Here is a 14373-nt window from a genome sequence, read left to right as displayed (position 1 = left end):
GAGAGAAGAGGTTGTGTGTAACAGCAGAGAAGAATCAGAGTGAGAGCAGTTGAGCACGTTGGGGATGTGGTGGTGGGGAGGGGAGGGTAGAGTTTGAATAAAGAATTGATGGCAGTGAGGGGGGAACCAGTGGGGAGGAGACAGAAATTATGAAATTTAGGGTGAAAGAGAGGGTACGGTACTGAATGGGGATGAGATACCAGGGTCGGGTAAACAAATTGTATTCATAATATCAGGTGAGGCACCCAGACACACATGAACACATACACAAAGATAAACGTACTCTCATCAAACAGTACAGGAGAAATCAAAAAAGAAAGGTCCTTTTGCATTCTGAGCCTAGTTGCACCTCCATCAATAAATGAATGAAACGCAAGTAATGCTTCCTCACTGTAAAAACGATTCCCAGCATCAACAAGTTAGTGGAAATCAACAAGAACTGTGAGCGGTAAAGTCTGACTCCAAGCACCCCCTGGCTGTGAAAAACACTAATGCAAGATACCTAATCACATATAAGTCAAGCTCTGGCTTTGACTAAACTTTGAAAGAGATCAGTGACTAATCAAACCGAATTCAAGGTATGGTTTGACTAATCAAATACTAATCAAATGGATTTCAAGGTTTGGGTTTCACTAATCAATTACTAATGAAATGGAATTTACATTTAGGGTTGACTTATCAAAGATTAATCAAATCAAATTTAAGGTTTAGGTTTCATGAGTCAAAGACTAATCATAGTGAATGTAGGATCAGGTAAACATCTTTATGAAAGCCTATTTTGTTTTTTTCGATGAAACACAATTTTCAGATGCCTTAAGTTATTCTCTCACAAATATGTAACCATCTCACATCTCACAAATATGTAACACAGAATTCTACATGCTGGCAGCAGATTCATCTTTGCAATATAGAAAGAACGTGGGCGCGCACACACACAAACACAAACATACACACACACTGCAGCTCAAAGACACTCTGAGGTGAATTCTTACATAACAGCAAAGTGCCAAGCTCTCTTTCAGCAACAAACGCCGCTTTCTAATTGGGTGGGAGGCAGCTGTTAGCAGCCCATTTAAAGCTACACACAGCGTCTGAAAATGAAAGTAAGCCATTTTATAAAACCAACAGCAAAACTGGGGGTAAAAAATGTGAGTCTCCTATGCCTCGAATCCTTGTCACCATATAAGCCTCACTAGATGACATTACTTGATCTTGTAATCACTTGTCTCTACTGTGTTCTCCTCTCCTAAACGTGTTCTGAATCCGCTCTGATGAAGACGACGATGTTGTGGATGGCATGCTGTGTGCAGTGTTCTTGAGGCACCCTATGGTCCCGCCCATTTCCAAGCGTCCCACCTGTCCCCGGGTTTTAGTATTCAACAGGAAGTGCAGGAAGGAAGTGATGCAGGTCCATGTTTGTAAAGTCAATATTCCCTGGAGCAACTGTCCCTACGTAATGAGCATTCTGTCCTGTCATCTGCGGATGGGTCTTAACTAGTGCACAGTATCTCCTCAACTCACATCGGCTGGCCAACATTCTGTGAGCTAATATAACCCTGTTAACTCATAACATACTGGCAGTTAACAAGATAGCAAAAATACTTCCCTCAAAGTACTTAAAGCTTTCAATTGTCCTGACGTCAGTGGTTGGAAATGCAGGTGGAATTTGGGGATGAAGTTGATGACTATACCAATGGAATAAAAACAATAGTGAATATCTTTGAGCTACCTGAAGCATTTTTGTGTATATATGTGCAGTATTTATTCAATTTCGGAAATCTCACGTCATCTATACAAAAGTCTTCCAAGGGCACACCAATAGCGTAGCTTGTAGCTCGGACATTGCTTGTGTGGGCTATAGGAGCAGGAAACAATCCTCCTTCCAACGTAAAATCTGCTTGGCTGTGTGAGGCTAAACCGGCTCAGGCTGAGGTGGGCATGTCTCACCTGTACCGGCTGCTGACAATATTTCTAACACAAAGTCATCAGACATCTTTGATAGCAACACTTCACTGTTACAGCTGGGGGAGTACTCAGACACTGCCCACCCTACACAAAATATATGTTTTGACAAATACTAGTTTTAACCATGGTCGTTTATGCTCACCATGTATTGTATTCATTGTCGGACCAGAAGATGGTAACATGAATATAATTGGATTCTTTCATACAATTATTTGGGAATGTAGAATAGCTATTTCTGCCATAATCTCTAGAATTATAGTATTTACTGCCACTGGGTTTAGGTTATCTTCCAGGAAAGGTTATATCATCAAGCAACATATTTTTCCTGGATCTTACCATATCAGCTGTCACAATATTGAACTTACATCCAATGACATCATCCAGACATCATACATCTTCTTTAACCGACTACACTGGCAGAAAAACAACATAAAATGTCTTACTAATCTGTCAAAGTAACCCCTTTTTAGTTTTGTACCTTGTTTAATATAACACCTCTTAAACAGTATGCACAACTGACCCATATAGCAGCGTTTCTGATTGACTGCAGTCGCGGGGTGACAGCGAAACAAACAACATGGAACAATACCTCCAGGGTCTTCCCATTATGCAAAGCAACCTATGACACCCATCGCTTGCGTTCAACATTTTACAGCACACATGTTTCAGATATTAATGACCTCGGTTACCCTGATGTATTCTGCTGTCAGCAACGGTTCATCCTAAATGCCATGCGTCACCAAACCACGCCCATGAATGACAAGGCATTTGAGTGGCCTGAGTTTTAGGTTAAGGCAATTTTGCATTTCATGAGGTGTGTGTGTGTGTGTGTGTGTGTGTGTGTGTGTGTGTGTGTGTGTGTGTGTGTGTGTGTGTGTGTGTGTGTGTGTGTGTGTGTGTGTGTGTGTGTGTGTGTGTGTGTGTGTGTGTGTGTGTGTGTGTGGCATTTTAAACCACACCATTCATTTCGGACAGACAAACAGATCAAAAGACCAGAGGAGGAAAGAAATCACCCATGATATGTCAGTATTCGTGCAGTCTTCTAACATTGTCCGACCCTTTTTCAATAACAAATATGAATGGGTTGGCATATATTGTTCTGGCACGAACAAGGTTTCCAGTGCAAACAGGAATGCCGCTTACCTTCCAGCTAAATTCAGCTCAAAATGTTGGCCCATGACATGCACTTCTGTCCTCTTTAGATCAATGATATATAGGCCTCTGTCAACGGCATGCAGGCATATATCTGCTGGTGGGTTTGCCTTGTTACGTAAAGGCCTGAGCCTCTGTCTCTAAACAGATACAGACACGTGTTGTATTTCCTGCTAATAGATGCACCTTGTCTCTAAAAATGTCTCTCTCCCTCCGCCTGCCTGCTTGTTCTGTGTGGAGCCGCCTGCCTCTCCCTGTCAGCATCTCATTATGTAACGTCAGCTTCCTCCAGCATGGGGGATTCGGGGGAGTTCAGCTAGGGTTGTGAGCAAGACGAGGGCGGGAGGGGCTCGCTCCCTTAAACAGTCTGTCACAGTGGGAATGACAGCAATAGATACTGCAACACCCGGGGAGGGAGACTGGATGTTATGGGATGGCAGAAGGCATGATAGTTGCAATGCCAGGTATCTCAAAATTGTGTTATCGTGTACCTCGCCACAACAGGTTGGGGTCAATTAGCCGATTATAGTATGCATGTGCACACCTGGCCACCATGTCATAGCTAAAAGTAATGAATGAGGACCCATCATCAGATGGAAGGAAGAGGATTATTGGAAAGGAAATATATCGACAGCAGAGATGTTCCTGGGGAATAACAGGAAGGAGGAAAAGGCAAAAGGTACACACTGACCCAAACCTATAACCCTCTCGCTCTGGCGCTCTCTCTCTCTCTCTGATGAAGGGATAGTCAAGAGTTGATATCCATGATCAAACTAGGACGACTACTACTACTATTAAACATATATATTTTTTCATTTTAGGAAACGTAGACACAGAAAGAGCAATTGCATCGAGTCATTCCTCTTATCATGTGAAGCTCCACCATCCCTTTGTCCCCATTTGAGAGTGAACCAGGCTGAGCTTATTGCATGGTCACACTCCTCTTCTTTCTGGCCAGAAACACACTCCTGCCGCAAGGTCAAAGGAGGGCCTCAGGAAGTGGTGCGTGCACTCCTGTTGCTCCAGATGAGTACGTCGGAACCCCCCAGTAGCTGATTGGTCTAATTAAATTCAACACATGCCGGCTGAACAGCCCGCAAGTTGAGCAATGACGTAGAAAATGAGCGTAATGTAATCTGGTAGAGGAGTCAAAAGTGAGGAGAGGAGAGCGGAGAGAGGAGAGAATAGGATTATTATTATGGGACTTTATTACAGAAACACTTTCTTCCACCTCAAAACTGCTTAAGCACTACATTTGGTTAAAACGAAATGGTAAAGAGGGATTTTAAAACGTGGACAATGCTAACAGACAATGTTAAGTTAGCTCTTGGAGAGAGAGAAAGAAAGAGAAAAAATGAAAGAAACAAATAATGTAAACCTGAACAGTGAACTTAAATGAACCCTTGGTTCTTCATTAAATGGAGAATGGAATGAGTAATTTTTGTATTGTACTACTGGACTGTGTTAAAAGAACAACTGAATCAATTTCAGACATGGCTGACTTGTGTCGCTCCTCCATTCTGCACTCTCCATAATCCTTTGCTTCTCCTATCTCCCCCTCATCCCTTTTGTTTTGGCAATATCTTTCACCAGAGTTTCTGTGGTGACCTCTGCCCTTGTAATGGGCTGATCCAATGAGGAAGTGGTTATTGACATGACTATGATTGGGTAAGTAGACAGGGTCTTTCTCTGTATCTTAGCTACTCAGCTGTACAGAGAAAAAACAGAGAAAAAAAAATCACAACCAACCCTTCCTCTGGTAAAGCAAAGTAAAAAGTTGAAGTTGTGTCTGTTACTCAAAGTGTGCGTGTGTGTGCTTGAGAGAGAGAGAGAGAGAGAGAGAGAGAGAGAGAGAGAGAGAGAGAGAGAGAGAGAGAGAGAGAGAGAGAGAGAGAGAGCGAGAGAGAGAGAGAGAGAGAGAGAGAGAGAGAGAGCGAGAGAGCGAGTGAGAGAGAGAGAGAGTGAGAGAGAGAGTGAGAGAGTGAGAGGGAGAGAGAGGTTGACGTATAGAAGAAGTGTTAGAAGTAGAGGGAGATATGCTGAGAGGCACTGCATGGCGTGTTCTGCTCTGTTCTAGCTGTGGCTGCTGGAGGTCACTGCCACAGCAGCCCAAGAGACGCAAATCAATTTAATTTTGCCTGCCTGTCTGCCTTCCCGAATGTCTGCCTGCCTACCTGGCTACCTGAGTGACAGGCTGCCTTTACAGACTGGCTGCCTGACATACTTGCTACCACATTGGCTAGCTGCTTGCCTTCTTTCATGACTGAATGACTGACAGGCTGCCTGATTGTTTGCGTTAACGACTCAGGGGCTGACTGAGAGATTGCATAAATGGCTGCATGACTGATTAGCTTGCAGCTGATAGGCAGGCTAAATGGGTAATTATTTTGGTGAAAGGTTAGAACTGACACGCTGCTACTGAACAACTGCCCGCCTGGGACTCTTTAGACCAGAAGAAGAGTATATTGGCTGCTACTGACCCAGCTGTGAAGGCACAACATTATCATTGACCTGAGCAACCAACATTACAAAACTGTCCCTGGTTTATAACCAGCCAGGCAACCATGGTGCCCTGCATCAGTTTAACTGTGACATAAATACATTAAGCAGAGCTTCATTGCAATACAGAGATACAGAGATGACGCCGCTGTATTCAGCAGGTGAGTTGCTTATAGTATGTTCGGTAACTATATAACATCCACAATTGATCCGGACAGCATTTATCATGCACCACAATATAAGTTCATTATACCAAACTTCTGTTCAACATCCCGCCGTCACAATAAGATACTGAACTAAGATACAGAAGACAAACGACTGCCAAACACACACGCATAAACACAGCTGAGATTTCCTCCCAGAGCAGCCAGCAGCGTTCAGTTATTCTATACCCCAAGCAACTGCATCAAAAGGACGGTGTAGGGAAACAGTTGACACACGGCCACGGAGCCGTGGATCACATTTCATACAGATATGTACTTACATGGCGAAGAGGTGAACACAAACAACGCGTCACGCAAAGTCCTCTCTCCGCGAAGCAAGGCAGGAAAGGTGTGTGTCAGTGGGAGCAGTTACGGAGCGCGTGTTTATGTATGTGTGTAAGAGAGAGAGTGAGTGTGTGTGTGTGTATGCGTGTATGTGTGTGTGGAGAAACCTGCCGGGCTGCTCTCTCATCTCTGTATCGCTCCCCAGCTGAAGCCATCTCAACGCGCAGCCTGTACCATGTCTCAGAGCAGGGAGGGGGAGGGGGTGTTTGGCGTGGGTGTGTGCGTGGGTGGATGTGTGTGTGTGTGTGTGTGTGTGTGTGTGTGTATGGGAGAGGGATGTGGGAGGGGGGGGGGGGGCTGAAGGTGCTGCAGTGGAGAGGAGATGCTTCCATCATTGGATGGAAGAAAGGGGATTATTGGAGGTAATATATAGACAGAGGAGGAGCTGGGGAATAACCTGCAGAATGTACACACCGGACCGAACCTACCTCTCTCTCAATCACTCTATATGGCTCTCACTCAATAAGGAATGAAGGAGGATAGTCCTAATGATTATTTCCTTGATCAAACAATTCGTCAAAAGTCTTGTTGAAAGGGTTTACAAGTCGTGTCAATCACCATTTACCACAGCCCCAACTCCTTTGGTTCATTTATTTTTCTTCATTATCTGATGAGAAGGTAGGAAGGTATGAATTTGATTATTTAATTTAAAAGGCAAAGGCTTTACATTACTACTTAAATAGATACCTAAACAACCTTTTGATTAAGAATTGAATCATTGATATAGAATTTCCTAGCGTCCATGGACTGTACGACGTCCATATATATATCCATGTATGTATGAATGAATGTACTGAAGATTTGAGGGCTTGAAGGACTGATGAGAAGGAACCAGGGGAAAGTTGGAGTGGACCAAGCAGAGAATAAAAAGGTGAGTCACATGATCAGGAAGGCAGGTCCGGGGGAGATCATTATTAGAGAGGGAGAAACATGGGGAATGGAAGTGAGCCCTTCTGGAAGAGTTAGTAAATTATCATGAAACCATCCTCTCTGGAAAAACGCCCTTGGGATTGAAGAACCAAGAACACACACACACATAGTTCACACAGCAAAAGAGACTGTGTGCAGTCTCAAAATAAAGTGCCACACACAACCTCACGCACACTGACACGCTTGGTGGTGATATAGGAGATGAGTGGATAACGGTGGTATGCAGCCATCCTATCGCTATCACACATCTTGTCCCGCTGCAGCCAAGAGAGGATGGGGGCGAGGAAGGGGAGCGTTGCGGTGATCGAAGAGGGAACCATGCCCTCTCTCTCTCTCTCTCTCTCTCTCTCTCTCTCTCTCTCTCTCTCTCTCTCTCTCTCTCTCTCTCTCTCTCCTCCGTATCTCTCCTTCTCTTGGTCGGGCTCTGGTTCTCTGGTCTCTCTCTCTCACCCCCAGAGTGTCACAGGTGGATGTTGTACATGTGAAGTGTTAGACGTTGTTAGCGACGAGGGGGGCAAACAGCTCCCCTGTGTGCCGGGGGAGCTCGAAGCTGGGCTGGCGCTGGTTTTACAGCCGGCCTTACAGCAGCCTTAAACCCAGGTACCACCCCCCCCAACTGCCGCCCCCTTAAGGCAGCTAGTCTGAAAGAAAGCAGGCTGGGAGAATGGAGAGGAGAGGAGGAGGAGATGAGGGTTTGAAAAGGAATGAGCAAACAAGCAGGGTCTTTTATTCCATAACCATTAAAAGTTTATTATTAGCATCTAGCCTTCATAACTGCGTGAGCAGAGAGAGTACGCGAATTGTATTGTGAATAATATGGGCATGGAGAGAGAATTAAGATTAAGATATAAAGCGAAGGGATGTATACAGTAATAAAGAGAGAGAGAGAGAGAGAGAGAGAGAGAGAGAGAGAGAGAGAGAGAGAGAGAGAGAGAGAGAGAGAGAGAGAGAGAGAGAGAGAGAGAGAGAGAGAGAGAGAGAGAGAGAGAGAGAGGAGAGAGAGAGAGAGAGAGAGAGAGAGAGAGAGAGAGAGAGAGAGAGAGAGAGAGAGAGAGAGAGAGAGAGAACAGGCAGGACTGCAGTGCACCAAACCAGGGAGGACAAGGGAGAGCGGCACCCTACCAGGCAACCGCAGCAGCCACAGGCACCGCAGGCACACACTGGTCAGTTCCAGCAGAATTGAGCTGGAGCTGTGGTATTGGCAGCACATAGCGTGCTGTACCCACATTGTTACTACCACAGGAACAAGATGTTTCGTAACATCATCCAAAAAGATCTAGTGCATCAGGTGTTGTATAAAACACACCTATTGGGGTTTATGTGCGGCGGTTTGAAGCTCTACTGAAAAGCCCAAGTTTGGACACTTCAAAACAAAAAATACATTAGCATGCAGGCGATTGGCTTTTTCTAGGCAGGAGAGGATAATGGAGTTTAGGATGTATAGAAAGTTGGAAATAAGGGGGGGAGGACAGGATGTGATCCGTCTTAATGAAATGGGACTTAGGGCTTCCATCACACAAATTAGCTAATAATAAGGCCTAGGGCTCTCCCTTTCTCTCTCTCTCTCTCCCTCTTCTCCCACTACCCTTCTTCTTTCCCCTCCCCTCTTTCTCTCTGGGCTTCTCCTAGCCTGGCTATACCCATGCTGCCTTGCGCGGGATTTCATTTTGCGCTGCTAGGCAGCCTGGATTCCATGGATCCGATTTTTGCCTGAGATAGGGAACCAATCACAGAATGGGGAGGGACGTCAAGACGATGACGACGTTTATGCGACGCACCCATCGTCTTCTTCCTCATCGAATTGTTGTTGCTCTACATACATCGCCTAGTATAATTGATACGATTGGCTATGAGCTACGTACAGATTCATATGATAGACATTCGTAGCCCCCAATAAACGGCTCCGGGCAATCGTAAACCACGCCTCAAATACGAGAAAATTAATGTGTGGTTCCCAGACCTCATCTCAATGTAGATTGAGATGAGGTCTGGCGTTAGCCAGGCTAGGCTTCTCCACACCTCTCTCTCTCTCTCTCTCTCCAATAAAAGATCAATTTCCTCCAAGGGGTGGGACCTGTAATGCCATAAAGCTGCATGTTTATGACAGGTCAATAGGGCTCACCATACCCCAGCCACCTCCTCTAAGCCAATAGACATTGCTGGTCCAGCAATATACGGGAAAGGAACGTTTTGGAGTGTGTTTTGGCCCTCGCAATGCATGGATTTGTGTGTGTGTGTGTGTGTGTGTGTGTGTGTGTGTGTGTGTGTGTGTGTGTGTGTGTGTGTGTGTGTGTGTGTGTGTGTGTGTGTGTGTGTGTGTGTGTGTGTGTGTGTGTGTGTATTAGCATGAAGGTTACTTCTCTAGAGGGTCTTGACCTCTGAGGTGTCACCCACTGCAAGCAGGGGTGTGTTTCTTTTTATAAAGTGTGTGTGTGTGTTTGTGTGTGGTTTTGCATGTGTGTTTGTGCTCAAGGTCATGATTGCAAAGGAGGGTGCATGATGTTGCTAGGCAACTGCAATAAATAACCACAATCAACAATTGCACAGTATGTACAGGGCTATGTCTTACTTCTACGGATGGTTTTAAAAACAAACATAACATATTTCACCCTTTGATAGCCGATAGGCTGCAGTACAGAAGAAATCAACAGGCGCTAGACAAAATATAAATTTGTGTCTGATAATAAAATGGCAGCACACCTCACACAAAGATCGACAATGAGAAGTAACAATGATTTCCTGCCATCTGCCATTTATCACACAGCCAGAGTAACGTTCAGTTTCCCAGCAAAAATCTTCACATTGGTACCACATTAGTATTGAAATATGACAATGTAAAATGGAATTTTAAAGCTATGCAACTTGGAGGCAATATGGAGGAACCAGCCAGGGTAAGCATGATTTCTAAAGTTTCCGAAGAAAAAAATCAAATCCTTCCCTTCAGGCATTACCTCCAAAGCAACTCCCCCAAAACCATATGACTAGCTCACTCTGTAGCGTCTGCCTATCCTTGTGGAAGGCTCATACGCAAAGAGTGCACAGGCAGAGTGTGTGCAGGTAGCTTGGCAGGTAGGTGGACTGACAGGTAGAACATCTAATCATGTCATTCTGGCCCCATTAAATCCTTGGACAGGGTTATTACAGGCCTGCGACAGCTAAATATCCCGGAGCGTTCATGACTCTATGTTTAAAGAAAAACAAACAGGACTTACATTTCTAACAGAACCCAACGCTAAAGTGCTAAAGTGTTGTGAAAATGTGTGTTTTTTGTATTAAGTTCATACCTATTTCTTTATTTTCTATGATTCCAATTGTGGCACCCATAGGACTTCACATAGCACTGCTTTTAAACAGCCTACACTGAAACAATAAACTGCAAAAAGAATAGGGACATTTTAATTCCCTGAAGCTTTGGGGAAATAACTAACATCGTTGTCTGTTCCTCTAGTAATGATAGTGTAAAATACAGTAATTGATAGTTGCTAGAGTGATCTATCAAAAGGCTTTTCTAAAAAATACTGTGCATTAACAAATTTGTATTACCGTTTGGTCATATGTTTAGGAACAGGCCTAAAAAGTGCTGTCCAATACATTTAAGATGGAAACTCAGCGTCCACAAGTAAACACAAGGGTAAATCCACGCTGAAACTCACTCACTCTCATCAATAATTTGGATTAAAGGAGAGTAAACATTTTCTATATTTCTATAGCCAATGTTTTAAGCCAAGTATCACTTTGAAAGACTGCCAGCTTGAGGAAAGGAGAAACAGAATAAAATACAATGGGTAGGAAGCATTTAGGAGGCAAAGAAATCTAAAGAACAGAAAGATAATGAGAATGAAAGTAGAAAGAAAGTAAGAAAGAAAGAAAATGAATAAAGAAATAAAAGGAAAAACCATCAATGCTGAATGGGGACAGTCTACCAGTGAGGACGTATGAGAGGGTTGTAGTTATCTTCAGCAGAGCCTCTCTGACCTGGAAAGCAAAACGAAGATGGAAGTCCAATTATATGAGAGTACGTGGCCGGCAGGACCAACCTGCATGTCTAACAGCTTGTGTCTTTTATCACCCTTTCTCTGTTTGTGTTGTAACATGTAGTGCTGCACTCTCTTGAAACAGTCTCTATCCCCCTCCTTCATCTAGACGGGAAGTTTGTTTATAAGGATTTTGGATGGAGGGAATTTAGATATGTAAACAAATCCATTTTTTTTAAGATATCAGTGAATATGCATGGGCGAATTCATGGATATAATATATGCAAAAGCTGTGCATATAGTTCAGTGGTCTAAAATGTTAAAACTATGATTTAATGAAGAGGGATATACTATAGCAATAATGTGGTGTTTTTGCATACTTGCTATGAAAACATTAACAAGCTTTGGAACATATAAGTCTCGTTAAAATATATGTCCCTATGAATATGACTGAAAGGTTTGATGGGTTATAAAAAAACAATGCAATTCATCAGTGTAATAATGGGTAACCACTTGGCCCATTGCAATGACTGACGGGGTTATGTTCCTCCAGACCTGCCACCCTGACGGCAGCAACAGCAGCTAGAACCAAGCTCTCCCCTACAAGCTCTACGCCAGATGAGAAACATAATGTCACACTCAAATTACCCCCCCCCCCCTCCCTCCCCCTCCAATTAAAATACAAAAGACCAATAAAGACCTTGTCCCTTCCTTTCTAATATAATTGTGTTGACTTTGCTATTGTGACACCATGGGCTCACTAGTATATCTTCATATGTTATCATATATAACATATTTAGTACATCCACGAAGAAATTGTGGATGAATAGCCCCACCTATCATCACCCATCCACCGAGCCTAGCTTTCCCTAGCATCATCCTGCCGACCTAGGCCACCTAGCATCACCCATCCCGACCTAGCTTAGCTTCACCTAGCGACACCAACCCAGACCTAGCCTAGCCTCACCAAGCGACACCCGCCCCGACCTAGCCTAGCTTCACCTAGCAACACCCGCCCCGACCTAGCCTAGCTCCATCTAGCAACACCCGGCCTGGTCCTACCTAGCATCATCCACCTAATCCAGCTCCAGCTCACCCCACCCAACCTCCCCTAGCCCGACCTCCATGTTAGGTCTGCCTGGTGGGGCAGTATGCAGCTTGGTGAACAAAAGGCTCCATGCAATATTATTAACATTTTGGACGGCTCTGCTTCATTTTAATGCTGACAAATGACTATTGGACATATTTTATACTACCTCCAGGTTAGTAGTTTCAATTACAGCTAAAAGTTTTGAAAAGGAATTCCTCTCCAATTCTATCTTTACTGGCTATTCATTTTAAGCATATTGTAGTTCATCTGATGCAAGGGAATGAAATATATTTTTTAATACATTATGCATTGCATTTTTGAAATAATATCTCAAATTCAGCTTTTTTACTAAAGTAAAGCCATATTTGAATTTCAGAGTAAAAGTCAATATAGTTTCAATACAGATTTTATCATCTTTTATCAGATTTTGTTTTGTGGGTTCTGTTCAGTTCTAAATCATATATATATATATATATATATATATATATATATATATTATTTATAAAAGACAGGGCCACGGTGCACCATAGTTATTTCGTTACTAAAAGAGAAGAAAAATAAAAACCTGTGTTGCCTTTAGTGTTCCAAAGGAAACCAGAGAGAGAGGGAGTGAGAGCGAGAGCGAGAGAGAGCCTGAGAAGGTAGGGCCCTTTGCCCAATAATGACACTACTGATTAGTGACGTGTCACTTGAGAGCAGAATGGCGCTGATCATATGGGACAAATGGGTTGTGGGGGAGTGATTCTCGTGTTTGGATAATTAGAGCTATTTGTCCCGTATCTGATCCTCCTTTGATAAGCCAGGGAGCAGTTTAGTCGTAATAGTTTTGGATCACCACCTATGTGTCAAGATGAGTTTTGTTGGCACCCACCTTGGCTAATGTGCCCCTGTTCTGAATCCCTTCCCTCCCTCGGCTCCCACTCTGCTTCTGCTTGACACATTCCACTGGTGAAAGATTCCCTGCCCTCAAAAAGTTCTTGTTGCTATGCAACAGATCTGCCTGCCACTGAGAATAATGCTTTCACAGATACAAACATACGCTTACGCTTACGCATGCACACACAAATGCACACACAAATTCATACAAAAACACGCACACCTACACACACCTGCGCACGCGCAGGCACACACACAAAAATACAAACACATAAAGGCAAACACGTACACACACACACCAATTCAAGTAACTCTTAGCCTACATCCTGTTCTTCCTAGAAAGATTGAGTTTATTAAGCTAGCATTAACTGACTAAACATTTAATCTGCACTGTTTTTGACGGAATAAGCCGCCCGTATTACTGCCTTTTCAGCCTCTCACTATATACTTAACTCATTTTACATAACATGCCACCAGCACCCAAGTCATTTATTTTTTTTACCTGGCTAAAGCATGCTGCACTTCTCAGCATAGCAGCCAATAGCGCTCAAAGAATTGGCTCTTATGAAAACCCCTCATGCCAAGTCACTTAGTAGGTTTGTTGTTGTCCTAGCAGCACTTGATCGGACACAAAATAGACACATCTAAATGAGCTGGCTTCACCCCTCGTTGCTCACCTGCTAAACGTCATAACATGTAACTATTTCCTCAAACGGCAGACATACTCAAAACCTACTGGGACCTGACTTGAGCCTTTCTTTGTGGAGTCTGCTTGTCTGCCTAATATTTATGTGGTCTCTTCCAGGTCAGATGCTAGCGTACTGGGGGCTTCTAAAAAACAGCATTCGATGCCAAACCTCAAAAGAATAGAATCCCATTGTAGTTCCTGTGAGGGAACTACAGTTGCAGTGGCAAACAAATGATTTGCAATTATTTTGCTTAATGCTTTCATTTGAGAATAACAAACACATTTACAACTAATCTTGTGTTTGTAACTCGACTGGGAAACACGCACACACATAAACACACACACATACCCATCTCACAAAGCAGATTAAGGTTGATGCGTCTTCATATCAAAATGTTTGAACGGCAGGACTCACACCTTCGAAACTGAGTGCTACCAAGGCTTAAACCACGGTGCTCTCAGTAATGGATTAATTTGAGTTGACATGAAGTGAAGGCTCACAGAAGACATCAACATTTGCCAATGAAGGCCTCTTGGAGTGGCTGAACCGACGGCAGTGAGTTGTTTGTCGAGGTGTAAAATATCCTACCCAGAGCCCACACATGCTGCTGCTTTCATCAGCAAATGTCAGCAAGTCTAACAATAACAGTG

The sequence above is a fragment of the Gadus chalcogrammus genome, chromosome 13 (assembly GCF_026213295.1).
Source record: "Gadus chalcogrammus isolate NIFS_2021 chromosome 13, NIFS_Gcha_1.0, whole genome shotgun sequence".
Taxonomy (NCBI): Eukaryota; Metazoa; Chordata; class Actinopteri; order Gadiformes; family Gadidae; genus Gadus; species Gadus chalcogrammus.
The sequence above is the reverse complement of the archived record's forward strand: the minus strand, read 5'-3'. Positions refer to the sequence as shown.